This window comes from Scyliorhinus torazame, chromosome 15 (assembly GCF_047496885.1).
Source record: "Scyliorhinus torazame isolate Kashiwa2021f chromosome 15, sScyTor2.1, whole genome shotgun sequence".
In the NCBI taxonomy this organism is placed as follows: Eukaryota; Metazoa; Chordata; class Chondrichthyes; order Carcharhiniformes; family Scyliorhinidae; genus Scyliorhinus; species Scyliorhinus torazame.
Genome location: NC_092721.1, coordinates 104,369,896 through 104,386,597, shown reverse-complemented (window position 1 = coordinate 104,386,597; position 16,702 = coordinate 104,369,896). Strand labels below are relative to the sequence as shown.

Genomic DNA, 16,702 nt, shown 5'->3' with positions numbered 1-16,702 from the left:
AAATAGAGAAATATTGGCCACGACTTTTGTACAGGATTGCTTCCAGTGCACTCTGGCATAAGTCCAATGGGAGTATGATAAATGGGTGAAAATTAGACTGTGACCAGATCTACCCCTGCCCCAGTAAAGTCATCCATATCATAAGACCATAAGACTTAGGAGCAGAATTAGGCTATTGGATACATCAAGTCTACTCTGCCATTCAATCATGGCTGATATGTTTCTCATCCCCATTCGCCTGTCTTGTCCCCATGACCCCTGATCAACAGGAAGATGGGGCGTCATTCTCCGACCCCCCGCCGGGTTGGAGAATCGCCGGGGGCTGCCGTGAATCCCGCCCCCACCGGTTGCCGAAGTCTCCGGTACCGGATATTCGGCGGGGGCGGGAATCGGGCCGCGCCGGTTGGCGGGCCCCCCGCTGGATTCTCCGGCCCGGATGAGCCGAAGTCCCGCCGATAAATTGCCTGTCCTGCCGGCGTGGATTAAACCACCTTTTGAACGGCGGGACAAGGCAGCGTGGGCGGGCTCCGGGGTCCTAGGGGGGGCGCGGGGCGATCTGGCCCCGGGGGGTGCCCCCACGGTGGCCTGCCCCGCGATTGGGGCCCACCGATCCGCGGGCGGGCCTGTGCCGTGGGGGCACTCTTTCCCTTCCGCCTCCGCCACGGTCTCCACCATGGCGGAGGCGGAAGAGACTCCTTCCACTGCGCATGCGCGGGAAACTGTCAGCGGCCGCTGACACTCCCGCGCATGCGCCGTCCCGAAATGTCATTTCCGCGCCAGCTGGCAGGGCAACAAAGGCCATTTCCGCCAGCTGGCGGGTCGGAAATCCCTCTGGCGTCGGCCTAACCCCTCAATGTTGGGGCTCGGCCCCCAAAGATGCGGACCATTCCGCACCTTTGGGGCGGCGCGATGCCCGTCTGATTGGCGCCGTTTTGGGGGCCAGTCGGCGGACATCGCGCCGTTTGGGGAGAATTTCGCCCGTTTGGGAAATAGAATCGCACATGGAAGTTTCCTCATTTCTGGTAAGTAAATCTCCGAGGGACGCGATTCTCCAGAAATATTTCTAAATGTGGTAGCGAGCGGCAATTGCCGCGGGCATCCCAGCGGCTCAGCCCAGCGAGGCCGACAACATTATTCAACTTTAATTGGTCCACATAAGGAGGCCTCACCTGGCCTCCTGGGGTCTGGTGAGGGTGGGATCACGTGGGCTCAGAGAACATGGGGCGCGATTCTCCACTTCCACGCCGGTTGGGAGAATCGCCTGGGCCGTCAAAATTTCCGGGGACGCCGGTCCGACGCCCTCCCGCGATTCTCCCAAGCGGCGGGAACGGGCCGGTCGGGTTTCGCGGGCCGCAGCCCGGAGAATCGCCGGAGACACCCAAAATGGTGATTCTCCGGCACCCCCGCGATTCTGAGGCCCGAATGGGCCGAGCGGCCAGGCCAAAACGGCGGGTTCCCCCCGGCGCCGTCCACACCTGGTCGCTGCAGTCGTGGGCGGTGCGTGAACGCTGGGGGGTGGCCTGTGGGGGGGGGCGGGGACGAGTGGGGATCCTGCACCGGGCTTCACCTGCAATGTGGGATGGCCCGCAATCGGTGCCCACCGATCGTCGGGCCGTCCTCCCTGAAGGAGGACCTCCTTCCTTCCGCGGCCCCGCAAGATCCGTCCCCCATCTTCTTGCGAGGCGGATTTGGACAGGATGGCAACCACGCATGTGCGGCACAAGGCCTGGCGCGGGTAGATGACCCGGCCCCGATACTGGCCCATTGTCAGGGCCTGAATCGGTCGGGACCGGGGCCATTCCGTGCCGTCGTGAACCTCGACGGCGTTCACGACGACGCGGCCACTTCGGCGTGGGGGTGGAGAATCCCGCCCATGGTGTCTGGGCTAAGTGGATGCAAATGGCTCATTAGGATCCTCCCGCTGCCATGCGGGTGGGAACCTCGATCCCAACACCAGCGGTGGGCCGAAGCATTGAAATCGGCACTGATCCTGTTTTTCCTCAAAGCTGGATTCTGTGGCTCACTAAGAACTCCGCTACCCGTGGCACAAGGTGGAGAATTTCATCCAACACCAGGGGCGTCATTCTCCGACCCCCCGCCGGGTCGGAGAATGGCCGTTGGCCGCCGTGAATTCCGCCCCCGCCGAAGTCTCCGGTACCGGAGATTGGGCGGGGGCAGGAATCCGGCCGCGCCGGTTGGCGGGACCCCCCGCTGGATTCTCCGGCCCGGATGGGCCGAAGTCCCGCCCAGAAATTGCTTGTCCCGCCGGCGTAAATCAAACCTGGTATTTACCGGCGGGACCAGGCGGCGTGGGCGGGCTCCGGGGTCCTGGGGGGGGACGCGGGGCGATCTGACCCCGGGGGGTGCCCCCACGGTGGCCAGGCCCGCGATCGGGGCCCACCGATCCGCGGGCGGGCCTGTGCCGTGGGGGGACTCTCACCACTGCGCATGCGCGGGAAACTGACAGCGGCCGCTGACGCTCCCGCGCATGCGCCGGGAAACTGACAGCGGCCGCTGACGCTCCCGCGCATGCGCCGCATTTCCGCGCCAGCTGGCGGGGAAACAAACGCCATTTCCGCCAGCTGGTGGGGCGGAAATCCCTCCGGCGTCGGCCTAGCCCCTCAATGTTGGGGCTAGGCCGCCAAAGATGCGGAGCATTCCGCACCTTTGGGCCGGCGCGATGCCCGTCTGATTGGCGCCGGCTTTGGCGCCAGTCGGCGGACATCCCGCCGTTGGGGGAGAATTTCGCCCCAGGATTTCATTCTTGCAGATTTTTGGGGCCAATATGGCAATCCACAACCTATCAACAAATTTGCACTGGTACAGCCACTCAAAATGAGTTCAAAGCTAACTTAATGTGGTTTATAATATATTATTTTTAATTACAGCATACAATTGAACACAGAGCAGAGCAGGACTAGTAAATTTATGAAATATCCTACGTCGTGAATAATGTTCCAGTTTGTACAACTGGGCATCCATCAGTCTGTTCCCAGTTGACTTCTGTTGGAGGCTATGGAGTGAGCAGCTGCACATTTCTTGGCTGATAATTTAGGGTGGGTTTCAATGCAGGGCAGCGGTGGTGAGTGTGCCTTTTGTTCTCCTTGTTTGTTGGTGATTGGGTGATTGGGGTGGACTGGAAGGGGAGGAGAAGTTAGAGGCCTCGGGTGGGGGCCACCATGCTCGCTGGGCGGGCTAGTAAACAGGATGAAGTAGGGGCGTTGTCAGGAGGAAGGCGTGGGGTGGGACGGGGTTGGTTCTTTGTTTGGGGTGGAGGGAGGGGAGGGTTGCTGACATGGGTGCGGTTGGAGTGGCGCAGTTGGGAAGGGAGAGATGGCAATGGACATCCAAGGGCGGGCCCAGAGGAGTGCGTGACGTGGGCCGGGGGTTGGCTCAAGAAGATATATGGCTGATCGACAGGGTAGGGGGTGGGTAGTCCCCTGACCAGGTTGGTCACGTGGAATGTGAGGAGGCTGAATGGGCCAGTGAAATAGTCACGCATATGAGGAGCTTGAATGCGGATGTGGAGTTTTTACAGGAGACACATCTGAAGTTAGGGGGGGTCAGACGAGGTTGAGGAAGGGATCGGTGGGGCAGGTGTTCCACCCGGAGCTGGATATGAAGGCGAGGGGAGTGGCAGTGTTGATCAATAAGAGGGTGGCGTTTGAGATGGGAGCAATGTGGCCGATCGGGGGGGTAGATATGTAGTGGCCAGTGGGAAACTGGAAGGATGCCGGTGGTCCCGGTTAACATTTATGCCCTGAATTGGGATGATATGGATTTTATGAGGCGGGTGTTGGGCAAGATTCTGTATTTGGACACACACGGTTGATTACTGGGGTGAGTCTGGACCGGTCGAGTCCAAAGTCGCCGAAGGTGTCGGCAGTGGCTAGGGGGTTGAGGGTGTTCATGGAATGCATACGGCGGGCGAACCTGTGGAGATTTGGGAGGCTAAGGGTGAAGGACCTATTTATTTCTCCCACGAGCACCAGGTGTATTCCCAGATCAACACTTTTTCGTCTGTGGTGCTGCTGGCGGGGGTGGTCGACTCAGGGAATTTTGCGATCATTGAGCACACGCCTCATTGGGTGAATTTGCGTGTGGTTAAGGGGAGGCCCAATGGCCACAGTGGAGGTTAGATGTAGGGCTGTTGGCAGGTGAGGGGATGTGTGAGCGGGTGAGGGCTGCCATTTGGGGCGATGTGGAGGTGAATGATATGGTGGAGGTCACAGCCGCCATGTTGTGGGAGGCACTGAAGGCTGTAGTTAGGGGGGAGTTTATTTCGATTCGGGAGCACAGGGAGAGGGTGCAGGGAGAGGGTGGAGGAGGAGGAGAGGGCAAGGCTGATGGAGGAGATCTGAGGGTGGATCGGAAGTACTCGGTAACGCTGGAGGAGGGGTTGCTGAAGAAGAGACAGAGGCTCCAGATGGAGTTTTGGTTAGTGTCTACGGGGAACGCAATGGGGCAGTTGTGAAGGGCCAGAGGGGCAGTTTATGAGTACAGGGAGAAGGTGAGTTGGATACTGGCCCATCAGTTGAAGAAGCAAGCAGTGGCAAGGGAGATTGGTAGACTGAGGGATGAGAGGGTAAGGTGTCATGGATCCGGAAGGAGGCTCCATCGGTCATAGAATCATAGAATCCCTTCAGTGCAAAAGGAGGCCATTTGACCTATTAAGTCTGTTTTGGCCTTGGAAAGAGCACCCCACTTAAGCCCAAACCTCCACCCCATCCCCATAACTCTACCTAACCTTTTGGACACTGAGGTGCAATTTTTATGGACAATCCACCGAACCTACACATCTTTGGAATCGGAGCCCCTGATGGGGGAAGAGGAGTTGAGGCAGTTCCTGGATGGGTTGGAGTTTCCCAAAGTGGAGGAGGGGTGGGTTCAGGGTCTGGAGGCCCCAATTGGTCTGAGGGAGGTGATGGATGGCATGGGGATGATGTAGGGGGGGGGAAGGCCCTGGGTTGGGACAGGTTCCCATTGGATTTTTATAAAACATTTTGGGGCGGAGCTGGAACACATAATGTGGCAAGGGAGAGTGGGAACACCCCCTACTTTATCGCAGGCTTCCATCTCTCTGATTCTAAAAAAGGACAAGGACCCGGAGCAGTGTGGGTCTTCCCGCCTGAGATTGTTATTGAATGTTGATGTAAAGCTTTAGGCAAAGGTGCTTGCTTCACAGATTGAGCAATGTGTGCTGGAGTGATTGGGATGGATCAGACACCATTCGCCTACAGTTGCCTTGTGAGTGGAAGGCAACTGTCAGCGAATGTACACAGGTTACTTGACGTAATCATGATGCCCTCGGGGATAGGGGGATGGGGGTGCAGGAGATCAAGGTATTGATGGTGATGGATGCGGACAAAGCTTTTGACTGGGTGGAGTGGGCATATCTGTTTGAGGTACCACTGCTGGGGCAGTTTAGGTTCGTGGATTGGGTTCGGCTGCTATATGAGGCGCCGGTGGCAAGTGTGCGGATGAACGGAGTGAGTTTGGGGTACTTTGGGCTTCATTGTGGGACGCGGCGGGGTGCCCGCTCTCCCCAATACTTTTCGTCTTGGCAATAGAGCAGTTGGCAATGGCACTTCGGGCGTCTAAGGATTGGAGAGGGATTGTGCGGGGAGGTGCCGGAAATAGGGGGCGAAATTCTCCGTTATCGGCGGAAAGTCCGCCGATCGGCGCAAAAAACGGCGCAAATCCGACTTGCGTCATGTCGGAAAAATGGGTCGATAGTCTCCGGCCTGAAATGGGCTAGCAGCGACGTAACGGGATCCGCGCTGCATAGCGTGACGGCTCATAAAGCCGCGCTGCTCCCCCCCACCCAACCGGAACACCCGACCGCAACACCCGACTGGATGGCTGGCCGTCGCTCAGCCCCGAGGTTCGAGTCACGCGATGTGGAGGCGCTCCTGGACGCGGTGGAGCAGAGGAGGGACGCCCTGTATCCCGGGCACGGCCGCAGAGTTGCCCCACTCCACAGCCGGCGTCTGTGGAGGGAAGTGGCAGAGGCTGTCACCGCTGTGGCCCTGACACCACGGACAGGCACCCAGTGCCACAAGAAGGTGAACGACCTCGTCAGAGCAGGCAGGGTGAGCCTCCCCATATCCCCCTCCCCATATCCCCCCTCCCCCATATCCCCCTCCCCCATATCCCCCCTCCCCCATATCCCCCCTCCCCCATATCCCCCCTCCCCCATATCCCCCCTCCCCCATATCCCCAAGTGAATCCAGCCCTAACCTTAACCTCTGCAATGCACCGCGCAACCGATGGCGTGCATTCATATACCTGCCTAACACTGTTGCCTTTTACCCCTGCCCCCCCCCCCCCACCCCGCCCCCCCCCCCCCCCCCCCCCAACAGGAGAAGCGCGCACACAACAATAGGGAGCATGTAAGGACTGGAGGAGGGCCCGCTGATGAGAGGCCACTGACCGAACACCAGGAAAAGGCCCTGGAACTGGCTGGCGGACCTGAGGACCGGGAGGTTGCTGATGCAGAGGTCGGGGGCGTACTAGCAAGTGAGCCACCGACAGCCCGTCCCCATATCCCCCCTCCCCTATATCCCCCTCCCCCGTATCACCTGATCACTGCCTGATGTGTAACCATGCATGCTTCATTGTGTATCGCAGGACCAAACGTCCAGGCACCCATCCCCGCAGATGCAGACCGCCCGCAGGATGCCCCTCGGAGGCCACAGGAGACGGAGAGACCCACACCCTCCAGCATGCGACACCCGCAGGATGCCCCTCGGAGACCACAGGAGATGGAGAGACCCGTACCCTCCAGCATGCGACGCCCGCAGGATGCCCCTCGGAGACCACAGGAGACGGAGAGACCCGCACCCTCCAGCATGCGACGCCCGCAGGATGCCCCTCGGAGACCATGGGAGACGGAGAGACCCGGACCCTCCAGCATGCGACGCCCGCAGGATGCCCCTCGCATACCACGGGAGACGGAGAGACCTGGAGCAACAGGGAGACGACACCCCCGTCATGTGCGGGAGCGACCACCCAGCGACGAGGGGGGCAGCCACAGGCCCCCGTCACATCCGAGCCAGGACACCACTACCCAGGACACCACTACCCAGGACACCACTACCCAGGACACCACTACACAGGACACCCCTACCCGGGACAGCACTACCCATGAAGACGAAATACCGGACAGTGACTCAGAGTGGATGGGTGGAGACGAACCCCCACCCCAAAGTGCCATGGAGTCAGAGTGGGACGAAGAGCACGACACAACGCCACTGCTGTCACCAACACCCTCCACCATCGCAGAAACACTCACCACGGTTGGGCACTTTAGTGATGAGGCGTCTGGTACACTCACTGGTGCGCACAACACAGCCGTCCCGGTACAGCAGGTGGAGGTAGGAGCAGCAGAGGGACCGGGCTGTCGGAGGGCAGCCCAGCCCAAGCGAACATCTGCCGCCCAGATGGATCCCGGGTTCCTGCAGTTACCACACCCACACATAGATCCGATGCAACCATCGACCCGGAGACGAGCGAAGAGGGTGACGGGCGGCTTGCGGCGGCTGCGGTCGCAGGTGGAGGAGTCCACCCGCGTCCAGGTGCTGGGAGTGGTGCCGGTCATGCGTGCCACCCAGGCCGACACCGCACGGGTGGCGTCCGCCGTGGAGGCAATGGGTGCGACGGTGTCAGACATGGGGAACGGTTTGCGAGGCCTGGGGCCTTCCGTGCAGGCGGCGTCTGTGGCCCAGGAAATGGCTGCCCTCTCACAGGAGGCCATGAGCCAGTGCCAGCTCCAGATGGCAGAGGCGCTCAACGCCATAGCCCAGTCTCAGCAGGCCATGGCCCAGTCTCAGCAGGCCATGGCCCAGTCTCTGCAGGCCATCGCTGAGGGCATCGGCGTCAGTGGCCATGTGCGAGCCGGCATCGCACTGTCACAGACAGGGTTTGCCAACCCCCTGGGCTCCATGGCTGCAAACCTGAAGACCCCTGTCGATACCAGCACGGGCCTCCAGGACTGGCAGCGCCAGATGTCGGGGGGGCGTCGGATGGCCAGTCCGTTCGCATCCCCCACCCATGTAGAGGCCTGGGGGCCATCGGGCACCCCGAGGGAGGAGGAGGTGGTGTGGTCCATCCCGGCTCCCTCTGTAGGGGAGGTCCCAGTACACCGCAACACCTCGGACTCCCCCCCTTCCGTCCCAGGTGCATCGGGTGGGCAACGGGCAGGACAGGCTGGCAGCTCGCCATCCCAGTCGCCCGGGCCGCAGCCTGGCCCATCTAGGCCAGGACGCCCCAGGAAACGGCCGCCAAAGGGATCCAGTGTCAGAGGGCAGGAATCACAGGAGTCCACCTCCAGTTCTGCTGTACCGTCTGGGGAACCACGTAGACGTAGTCAAAGGGCCCGTAAGGCCAAACAATTAGACACTGAGTAAGTTGGCACGGGTGCAGGGCACAGATGAGTTTTAGGGGCTAGGGCACGTGCATGAACTCCTTTGGTTATTAAAGTCAATGTTATACCTACCGAAGCTGCCTTTGTGCTCTGTCCAAAGTGTGCGGGGGTGTCATGTACGTTGGGCGCAAGTGTGTGTGTGAGGGGTGGTCTTACCTCAGCCCCAGGTGAGTCTGCCCCCTTCCCCCTGGGCCGCCATCAACATCCCCGGGCAGAGGACGGGACCGTGCGCTGCAGTGTCACAGCCGCATGCAGGGATGGTCCGGGTGGATGGTGGTACTGTGGCCATGGGTCAGACATAGTCCAACGATGTAGAGCCAGGAGCTCATCGCAGGGCGGGTTGTCATCATCCTCCATGGCCTGCGATAGACACGCGTCCACCCGCAACTGTGTGAGCCCGGCCCGTTGTGCCGCAGGTGGATCGGCAATGGGGGGGGCGGGGTGTGCATGCGGGTGGGGTGGGTGGGGTTGGGGAGGGGGGTGAGGGTGCTGGGTGGGTGGGGGGGTGTGGGTGGTCAGCTGTTGCCATGGTGTGCGGTCTGTGACCATACTACCCGATTCCCACGCCCATCTAGTCAGTGAAGCGGGCGTCTATCAGTCTGTCCCGTGCCTGCTGGGCCAGCCGGTAACGGTGGACAGCCACCCGTCTGTGTCTACCCCGTCTGCCCTGACCATTGTCCCCATCCCCCTCATCTGGGGAGAACTGGGCCTCTTCCTGCTGCTCCTCCACTCCGCCCTCCTCTGCCTGCGGCACATCGCCCCTCTGCTGGGCTATGTTGTGCAGGACGCAGCACACCACAATGATGCGGCCGACCCTATCTGACCGATACTGGAGGGTGCCCCCAGAGAGGTCCAGGCACCTGAAACGCATCTTCAGCACGCCAAAGCACCTCTCGATCACTCCCCTTGTCGCTACATGGGCATCATTGTAGCGGTTCTCCGCCTCATTGCGTGGCCTCCGTATAGGCGTCATCAGCCACGATCGCAATGGGTAGCCCCTGTCGCCCAGCAACCAGCCCCTCAGCCGGGGATGGCGTCCCTCGTACATGCCGGGGATGGATGACCGCGACAACACGAATGAGTCGTGTACACTGCCTGGGTGACGGGCGCAGACGTGCAGGATCATCATGCGGTGGTCGCAGACCACCTGTACGTTCATCGAATAGGTCCCCTTCCTATTAGTGAACACGGCCCTGTTATCTGCAGGTGGCCGCACGGCGACGTGCATCCCATCGATCGCGCCCTGGACCATGGGGAACCCGGCCACGGCAGAGAAGCCCACGGCCCGGGCATCTTGGCTGGCCCGGTCCACGGGGAAGCGGATGTAGCGGTGCGCCATGGCATATAGGGCATCTGTCACTGCCCGGATGCACCGGTGCACCGATGTCTGCGATATGCCGGACAGGTCCCCACTCGGTGCCTGGAATGACCCCGTTGCATAAAAGTTCAGGGCCACCGTAACCTTGACGGACACGGGGAGAGGGTGTCCCCCGCCAGTGCCACGCGGTGACAGGTGTGCCAGCAGGTGGCAGATGTGTGCCACGGTTTCCCGGCTCATCCGGAGTCTCCTCCTGCATTCCCGGTCCGTGAGGTCCTGGTATGACTGCCGGGGCCGGTACACACGGGGCGCCCTCGGGTGCCTCCGTTGCCGTGGGGCCGCGACGTCCTCCTCCCCCTCATCGTCCTGTCGGTCAGGTGTCCCTCCAGCCTGGGCGGCTGCCGCCTGCCCCTCTGCGGCAGCCTGCGCCGCCTCTCTGGCACGCTCCTCCTCCTCACCCAGGGCAACATAGACATGAGCGGCTGCCACCACGGCGGCCAACATCGCTGGATGATCTGAAAACATGACGGCCTGGTGGGGGGGGGAGGGGAACGACGACATGTCATCATTGCCCATATCCCCTCCTCCCCCCAGCCAGGTGGCATGGACCGCATGGGTCCAACTGTTGGAGGCTGGCACCTGGCCAGGTGGACCAACTCACTTGCCCTCCCATCCCCCTCCTCGGCACGGACCCCCCCCCAACCTCCACCCCGGCACGAACCCCCCCCCCCCAACCTCCACCCCGGCACGGACCCCCCCCCCAACCTCCACCCCGGCACGGACCCCCCCCCAACCTCCACCCCGGCACAGACCCCCCCCCCACCAATCTCCACCCCGGCACGGACCCCCACCCAACCTCCACCCCGGCACGGACCCCCCCCAACCTCCAACCCAGCACGGACCCCCCCCAACCTCCACCCCAGCACGGACCCCCCCCCCCCAACCTCCACCCCAGCACGGACCCCCCCCCCCAACCTCCACCCCGGCTCGGACCCCCCCCCCAACCTCCACCCCGGCACGGACCCCCCCCAACCTCCACCCCGGCACGGACCACCCCCCCAACCTCCACCCCAGCACGGACCCCCCCCAACCTCCACCCCGGCACGGACCCCCCCCAACCTCCACCCCGGCATGGACCCCCCCCCAACCTCCACCCCGGCACGGACCCCCCCCCCAACCTCCACCCCGACACGGACCCCCCCCCAACCTCCACCCCGGCACGGACCCCCCCCCCCCCCAACCTCCACCCCGGCACGGACCCCCCCCAACCTCCACCCCGGCACGGTCCCCCCCCCCAACCTCCACCCCGGCACGGACCTCCCCCCCCAACCTCCACCCCGGCACGGACCCCCCCCCCCAACCTTCACCCCGGCACGGACCCCCCCCCCAACCTCCACCCCGGCACGGACCCCCCCCAACCTCCACCCCGGCACGGACCCCCCCCCCCAACCTCCACCCCGGCACGGATCCCCCATCCACCTCCCCGGCACGGACCCCCTCCCGGCACTCCCCCGGAGCCCAGCCTACTCTAACCACCCCCCCACCCCCCGGCCGCACACACGCACACACAACCCGAGACACACCTCTCCTCACGCATTCAGACTGCGGCCACGCCATTGCCTGCCCAGAGCCAACCCCCCAGGCCGTCACTCACCTCCACGCTGGTCGGCGTGAGCCTGGAGCACCGGGTCACGCCGATGAAAAGGAGGTTTAATTTACGTCGACGTGAACGGTCATCACGTCGACGGGACTTCGGCCCATCCGGAAGGGAGAATATCGGCAGGCCGAAAATCGGCTGCCTTGCGCAGACCCGTGACATTCTCCGCGGCAGCGGCGACATTAACGCCCTGCCGACTTTTCTCCCTTCGGAGACTTCGGCAACCGGCGGGGGCGGGATTCACGGCGGCCAACGGCCATTCTCCGACCCTCTGGGGGGTCGGAGAATGAAGCCCAGGGTTTCGCTGTATGCGGATGACTTATTATGCATTTCAGATCTGTTGGCCAGCATTGGGGAGATTATGGAGATCTTAGGGAAATTTGGCCAGTTTTCGGGATATAAATTTCACATGGGAAAGAGTGAGGTGTTCCCGATCAATGCTAGAGGGCAGGAAGGAGGATAGGGGTGTGCGGGCAGAGAAATAAAACAATGGGCATGGGAAGCTCAGGGTCACACATGTGGATTGAAAAGAGAGTTCCACAATCAGCCACCCAATCTGCGCATGGTCTCCCCAGCACAAACTAGATCACATCATGAGCAGTGAATAGAGATTGAGAAAAGTACAAGTCAACTATTGTTTGACTTGGGAGCAATGCTAGACGATGGAAAGGGAAGAGGTAAAAAGGTAGTTATTGCATCTCCTGCACTTGGGGTTAGGTGTTGAGAGTGATTGAAGAGTGGAATAGGGTGTCACAGATGGAATGAATCCTTTGTAAAGTTAAAAGGGGAAGGAAGGAGAAAGTGTTTTTGGTGGTTTCATCATATTGAACTGGCCAAAATAGTGAAGGTTGATCCACTGAATGTGAAGGAGGGTAGTATGGAAGGTGAGGACAAGAAAAATATAACCATGGTTCTCATATAAAGGGGAAAAAGTGAAAGCAAATGTGCAGTAAAATGAACAGGCATTGTTGTGTTTGTGCCTTGGAGATATGCAGGGATGCCACCAGTTCTTGTGTCAGAACAGGAATATTTATTTGATGCTTTAAAATGTCTGCTGTCATGCTGACAGCTTATTCAATCAGTTTAGTTTCTCTTTTTTCATAACCACCCCAGACTTGGTAAGCAGAAAACAGGACAGAGAAAATTTAACAGACACGCATAATAAAACACCAAACAATTGAACACTATGGGTGGAATCTCGGGTCCTTCTCCATGGCAAGATTTATGGCTGGGGTAATTAATCATGTGGAAGACAGTGAATGGGGAGCCTGCCACCTTGCCACTGTTACCCAGATTAAGTCCTGGGCCTGCCATTAATTGATGTTCTTAAGTGCCAATTAATGTCCACTTAATAATAATAATTAATAATAATCTTTATTGTCACAAGTAGACTTACATTAACACTGCAATGAAGTTACTGTGACAAGCCCCTAGTCGCCACATTCCTGTGCCTGTTCGGGTACACAGAGGGAGAATTCAGAATGACCAAATTACCTAACAGCACGTCTTTCGGGACTTGTGGGAGGAACCCGGAGCACCCGGAGGAAACCCAAGCAGACACGGGGAGAACGTGTAGGCTCCGTACAAACAGTAACTCAAGCCGGGAATCGAACCTGGGGTCCTGCAGCTGTGAAGCAACAGTGCTACCCACTGTGCTACCGTGCTTCAGGGCCTAATTTTGCTACCGCTGGTATTAACCCAGGAATCAGGGGTGAGGGAATCAAAATACTTGCCCTTTCTGCTGTTGCACTCCCATTCCCCTTTTGAGCCACAACCCATGACCTCCTCTCACCAACACTCACCTGTGCCTGGATCCCTCCTCAAACTAGTGTGTAGTAAAGGCAGCAACCACTGCCTCTCCAGTAGTGCTGTTGATTGGTGAGCAGATCTCAGTGGGCAAAATTTACACACGCGGGGTCCTAGATCCCAGGAAATTGCCTGCCACTGGCTTGTTATATACCAGAATGGCACAAGGTGAGATGGGTGATCTCAAAGAGGGTTGATGTAGGATTTGTGCCAGCTCTCTAGCCAGCAGTGAAGACCCTTGTCACAACTTCTGGATACGGTCATGAGGTGAGCATTTGTGCACAAGGCGGCTCCCACTTAGAGACTTGGTCTACCTGCCATGGTGGGAAGAAAGCTGAAATAATTGAAGGTTGTTGGTTTTCCTTTGGTGTGGAATGTCTGCGGGATATAACATGAGGCTAAAATCGAATAAAGCCCCCGCTCCTGATTAAGAGAACCCTTGGGATGGAGTGAAGAAGAACATGGTGGAACTTACTGTGTCATCGACGCCCTCCCAATTGCCAATGGAGGAACTAATAGAATTCATCGTCGGAGAGTTCCAATAGCATAGACAGGTGATGCGGGAAGACCTGTCTAAGGCAACTGAGGTGGCAGTAGCTCCCCTTCGGGTGGCAATGGAAAGGATGGAGCAATGATTGGAGTTACAGGGCACGCGATTCGGGAGGTGGAAGGGGCGGTCTCAGAACACAACAACTGGATTGGCTGTTTAGAGGCAGAAATATCAATGTTGGCAGAGGCCCACAAAGTCTTGAAGGGCAGGGTGGGCAATTTGAAGAAAGGCACAGGTGTGAGAACCTGAGGCTGGTCGGGTTACCGGAGGGAATTGAAGGTATGCGCGCCACCGATGGTGAAGCTGATCGGGGGGGTTGGTCGGGGATGGGGTCTTCACAAAACCCCCCTAAGTGGACCCCGGCCCTCCGGTCGCTGTGCAAGTAGCCGAGATCCGAGGATTCGTCGCAGGTGGGAATCATCCGTTTACAGAAGTATTTGGACAAGGAGCGAATTTTAAAGTGGGCGAAGGCCACATGAGAGTGTAGCTGGGAGGCACACTCCATTCAAATTTATCAAGATATCAGGGCTGATCTGACTAAATGTTGAGCTGGGTTTAACAAGGCCAAGGCGGCACTCTTCAAGAGCAAAGTACGGTTCAGAATGTTTTACTCGCCGCAATTATGGGTCACGTTTAAAGGCCATGATTTCAATTCACTGGTGGAGGTAGATGACTATGTGAGGAAGAATGGTTTGGGGGGGAGAACTGATTGTGGTTATGAGCAGTTATGGAGTATTTTGAATGTTGATTGATTGATATTTATTGTCACATGTACTGAAGTATAGTGAAAAGTATTTTTCTGCAGCCAAGGAAATGTATACAGTATGACATAGTAGACAAAAGAATAACTGACAAAGTACATTGACAGTGTTACATCAACAAATAGTGATTGGTTACAGTGTGAAACAAGGCCAAACAAGAGCAGCATAGGGCGCCGTGAATAGTGTTCTGACAGGGAACAGATCAGACCAAGGAAGAGTTGTTGAGGAGATTGTTTACAGGTTCATGTGTCTGTTCTTTAACATTTCTGATGTTTTTACTGTTCTGGGTTTCATGTTTCTTTTCTATGGGAGTTTGGGTTAGTTTGCCTCATCAGGGATGGATTCTTCCTGGCATGTACCATTTTGGAAAGGGGAGTGGGGTAAGGGCTTTTTGGGCTTGTTCTGGTTGAGGTCTTTTCATTGTTTTCCAAGTGGAGGGTCACCATGTCAGTAGTTTGCTCATTAATGGGAGCAATATGAGGGTGGGGGCTGCAGCTGATAGCCTGGGGGGGTGGGGTTGGTTTCGGTCTGGTTGGTGGGGTGAGGTAGCATGTCTGGGTTGACTGTGTTTTCTTTGTTTGGGAGCGGTAAAGGGGGGAAAGGGTGTTTTCGGGAGTTGGGTGGGTTGGTTGACAGATCAAAGGGGAGAGGGGGCAGAAAGGGAGGGGTGGTGGATAGGAAGCCGAGGGGAAGCGCTGTGGGGGGGAGGAGGGAGGAGGATATAATGCGGGTTTCTTTGTTGAGGGATTTGGGTGAGAGTAGTGCCGGCAGCCATTTTGGGTGGGCCTGGAACCAAGGCAGGTATGGATCCGGTTGGATCTCCTCACGAGGTGGAAATAGCAGATCCTAATAGAGGGGAGGTTGAGTGACCTGCTGTGAGGATGGTCGTGAGGAACATGAGGGTCAAACGGCCCGGTTAAAATATCTCGGGTGTTTGCTCACTTGAAGAGCTTGAAAGCCAATGTAATCTTCTTGCAGGAGACACATTTGAGGATTAGGGACTAGACGAGGCGAAGAAAGGGATGGGTGGGGCAGGCGCTCTATTCAAATTTTGAAAAGAGATCGAGACGGGTGGCGATTTCGTTTAGCAGAAGGGTGGCTTTTACAGCAGCCATGGATCCTGGGGGCGATGTGTGATGGTGAGTGGGGTTTTGACCGGTGCGCCGGTGGTATTCCGAAACATATATGCTCCAAATTGGGATGATGTAGACTTTATTAAGAAGGTGTTGCCGAAAAAGAAAAAGGTGTCGCCAGCCATCCTCAACCTTGACTCTCATCAGTTGATCATGGGGGGAGACTTCAACTCTGTATTGGACCCGAGGATGGGCAGGTCGAGTCTCAAGTCCTTTGTAACTTTGGGGATGGGGAAAGAGTTGGCAGTGTTCCTGGAGCAAATGCGGGAGGCTAAGGTCACCCGAGGGAGAGGTAGTTCTCCTTCCTCTTGCATGTACGTCAGGTATACTCTCGAATAGACATTTTTGTGGTGGGGAAATCGGTACTCCCAGAGGTAGTGGGGGCTGAGTACTTGGCAATAGTAATATCGGACCATGCAACACAGTATGTGGACATGAGGCAGGAGGTAGACCGAGTCCAGCGCCTCCCCCATGGTGGTTAGATACAGCACTCTTTGCAGACATGGGGGGCGGGATTCTCCGCAATCGGCGAGATGTCCGCCAACCGGCGCAAATCAGTCCGGCATCGCGCCAACCCAAAGATGCGGAATTCTCCGCATCTTGAGGGGCCGAGCCCTCACCTTGAGGGGCTATGCCCGAGCCGGACTGACTTCCGCCCCGCCAGCTGGCGTGAAACTGACTTTGCCGGGCCGCGCATGCGCGGGAGCGTCAGCGGCCGCTCACGGCATCCCCGCGAATGCGCAGTGGAGGGGGTCCCTTCCGCCTCCGCCATGGTGGAGACCATGGCGAAGGCGGAAGGAAAAGAGTGCCTCCATGGCACAGGCCCGCCAGCGGATTGGTGGGCCCCGATCGTGGGCCAGGCCACCGTGGGGGCACCCCCCGGGGCCAGATCGCCCCGCGCCCCCCCAGGACTCCGGAGCCCGCCCGCGCCGCCGTGTCCCGCCGCCACAAAGGTGGTCCAATCCACACCGGCTGGCATGGGTTGACAGCGGCGGGACTTCGGCCCATCGCGGACAGGAGAATCGCCAGGGGATTCCCGTCGACCGACGCGG

The 16,702-nt window shown here is 58.8% G+C and overlaps 1 protein-coding gene across 11 annotated transcripts in view; it reads right to left on the bottom strand.

The window, feature by feature from the left end:
* Window positions 1-16,702, bottom strand: part of LOC140391729 (disks large homolog 2-like) — a 1,606,854-nt gene that overhangs the window by 678,800 nt on the left and 911,352 nt on the right. The gene's annotated exons all lie outside the window — the stretch shown is intronic.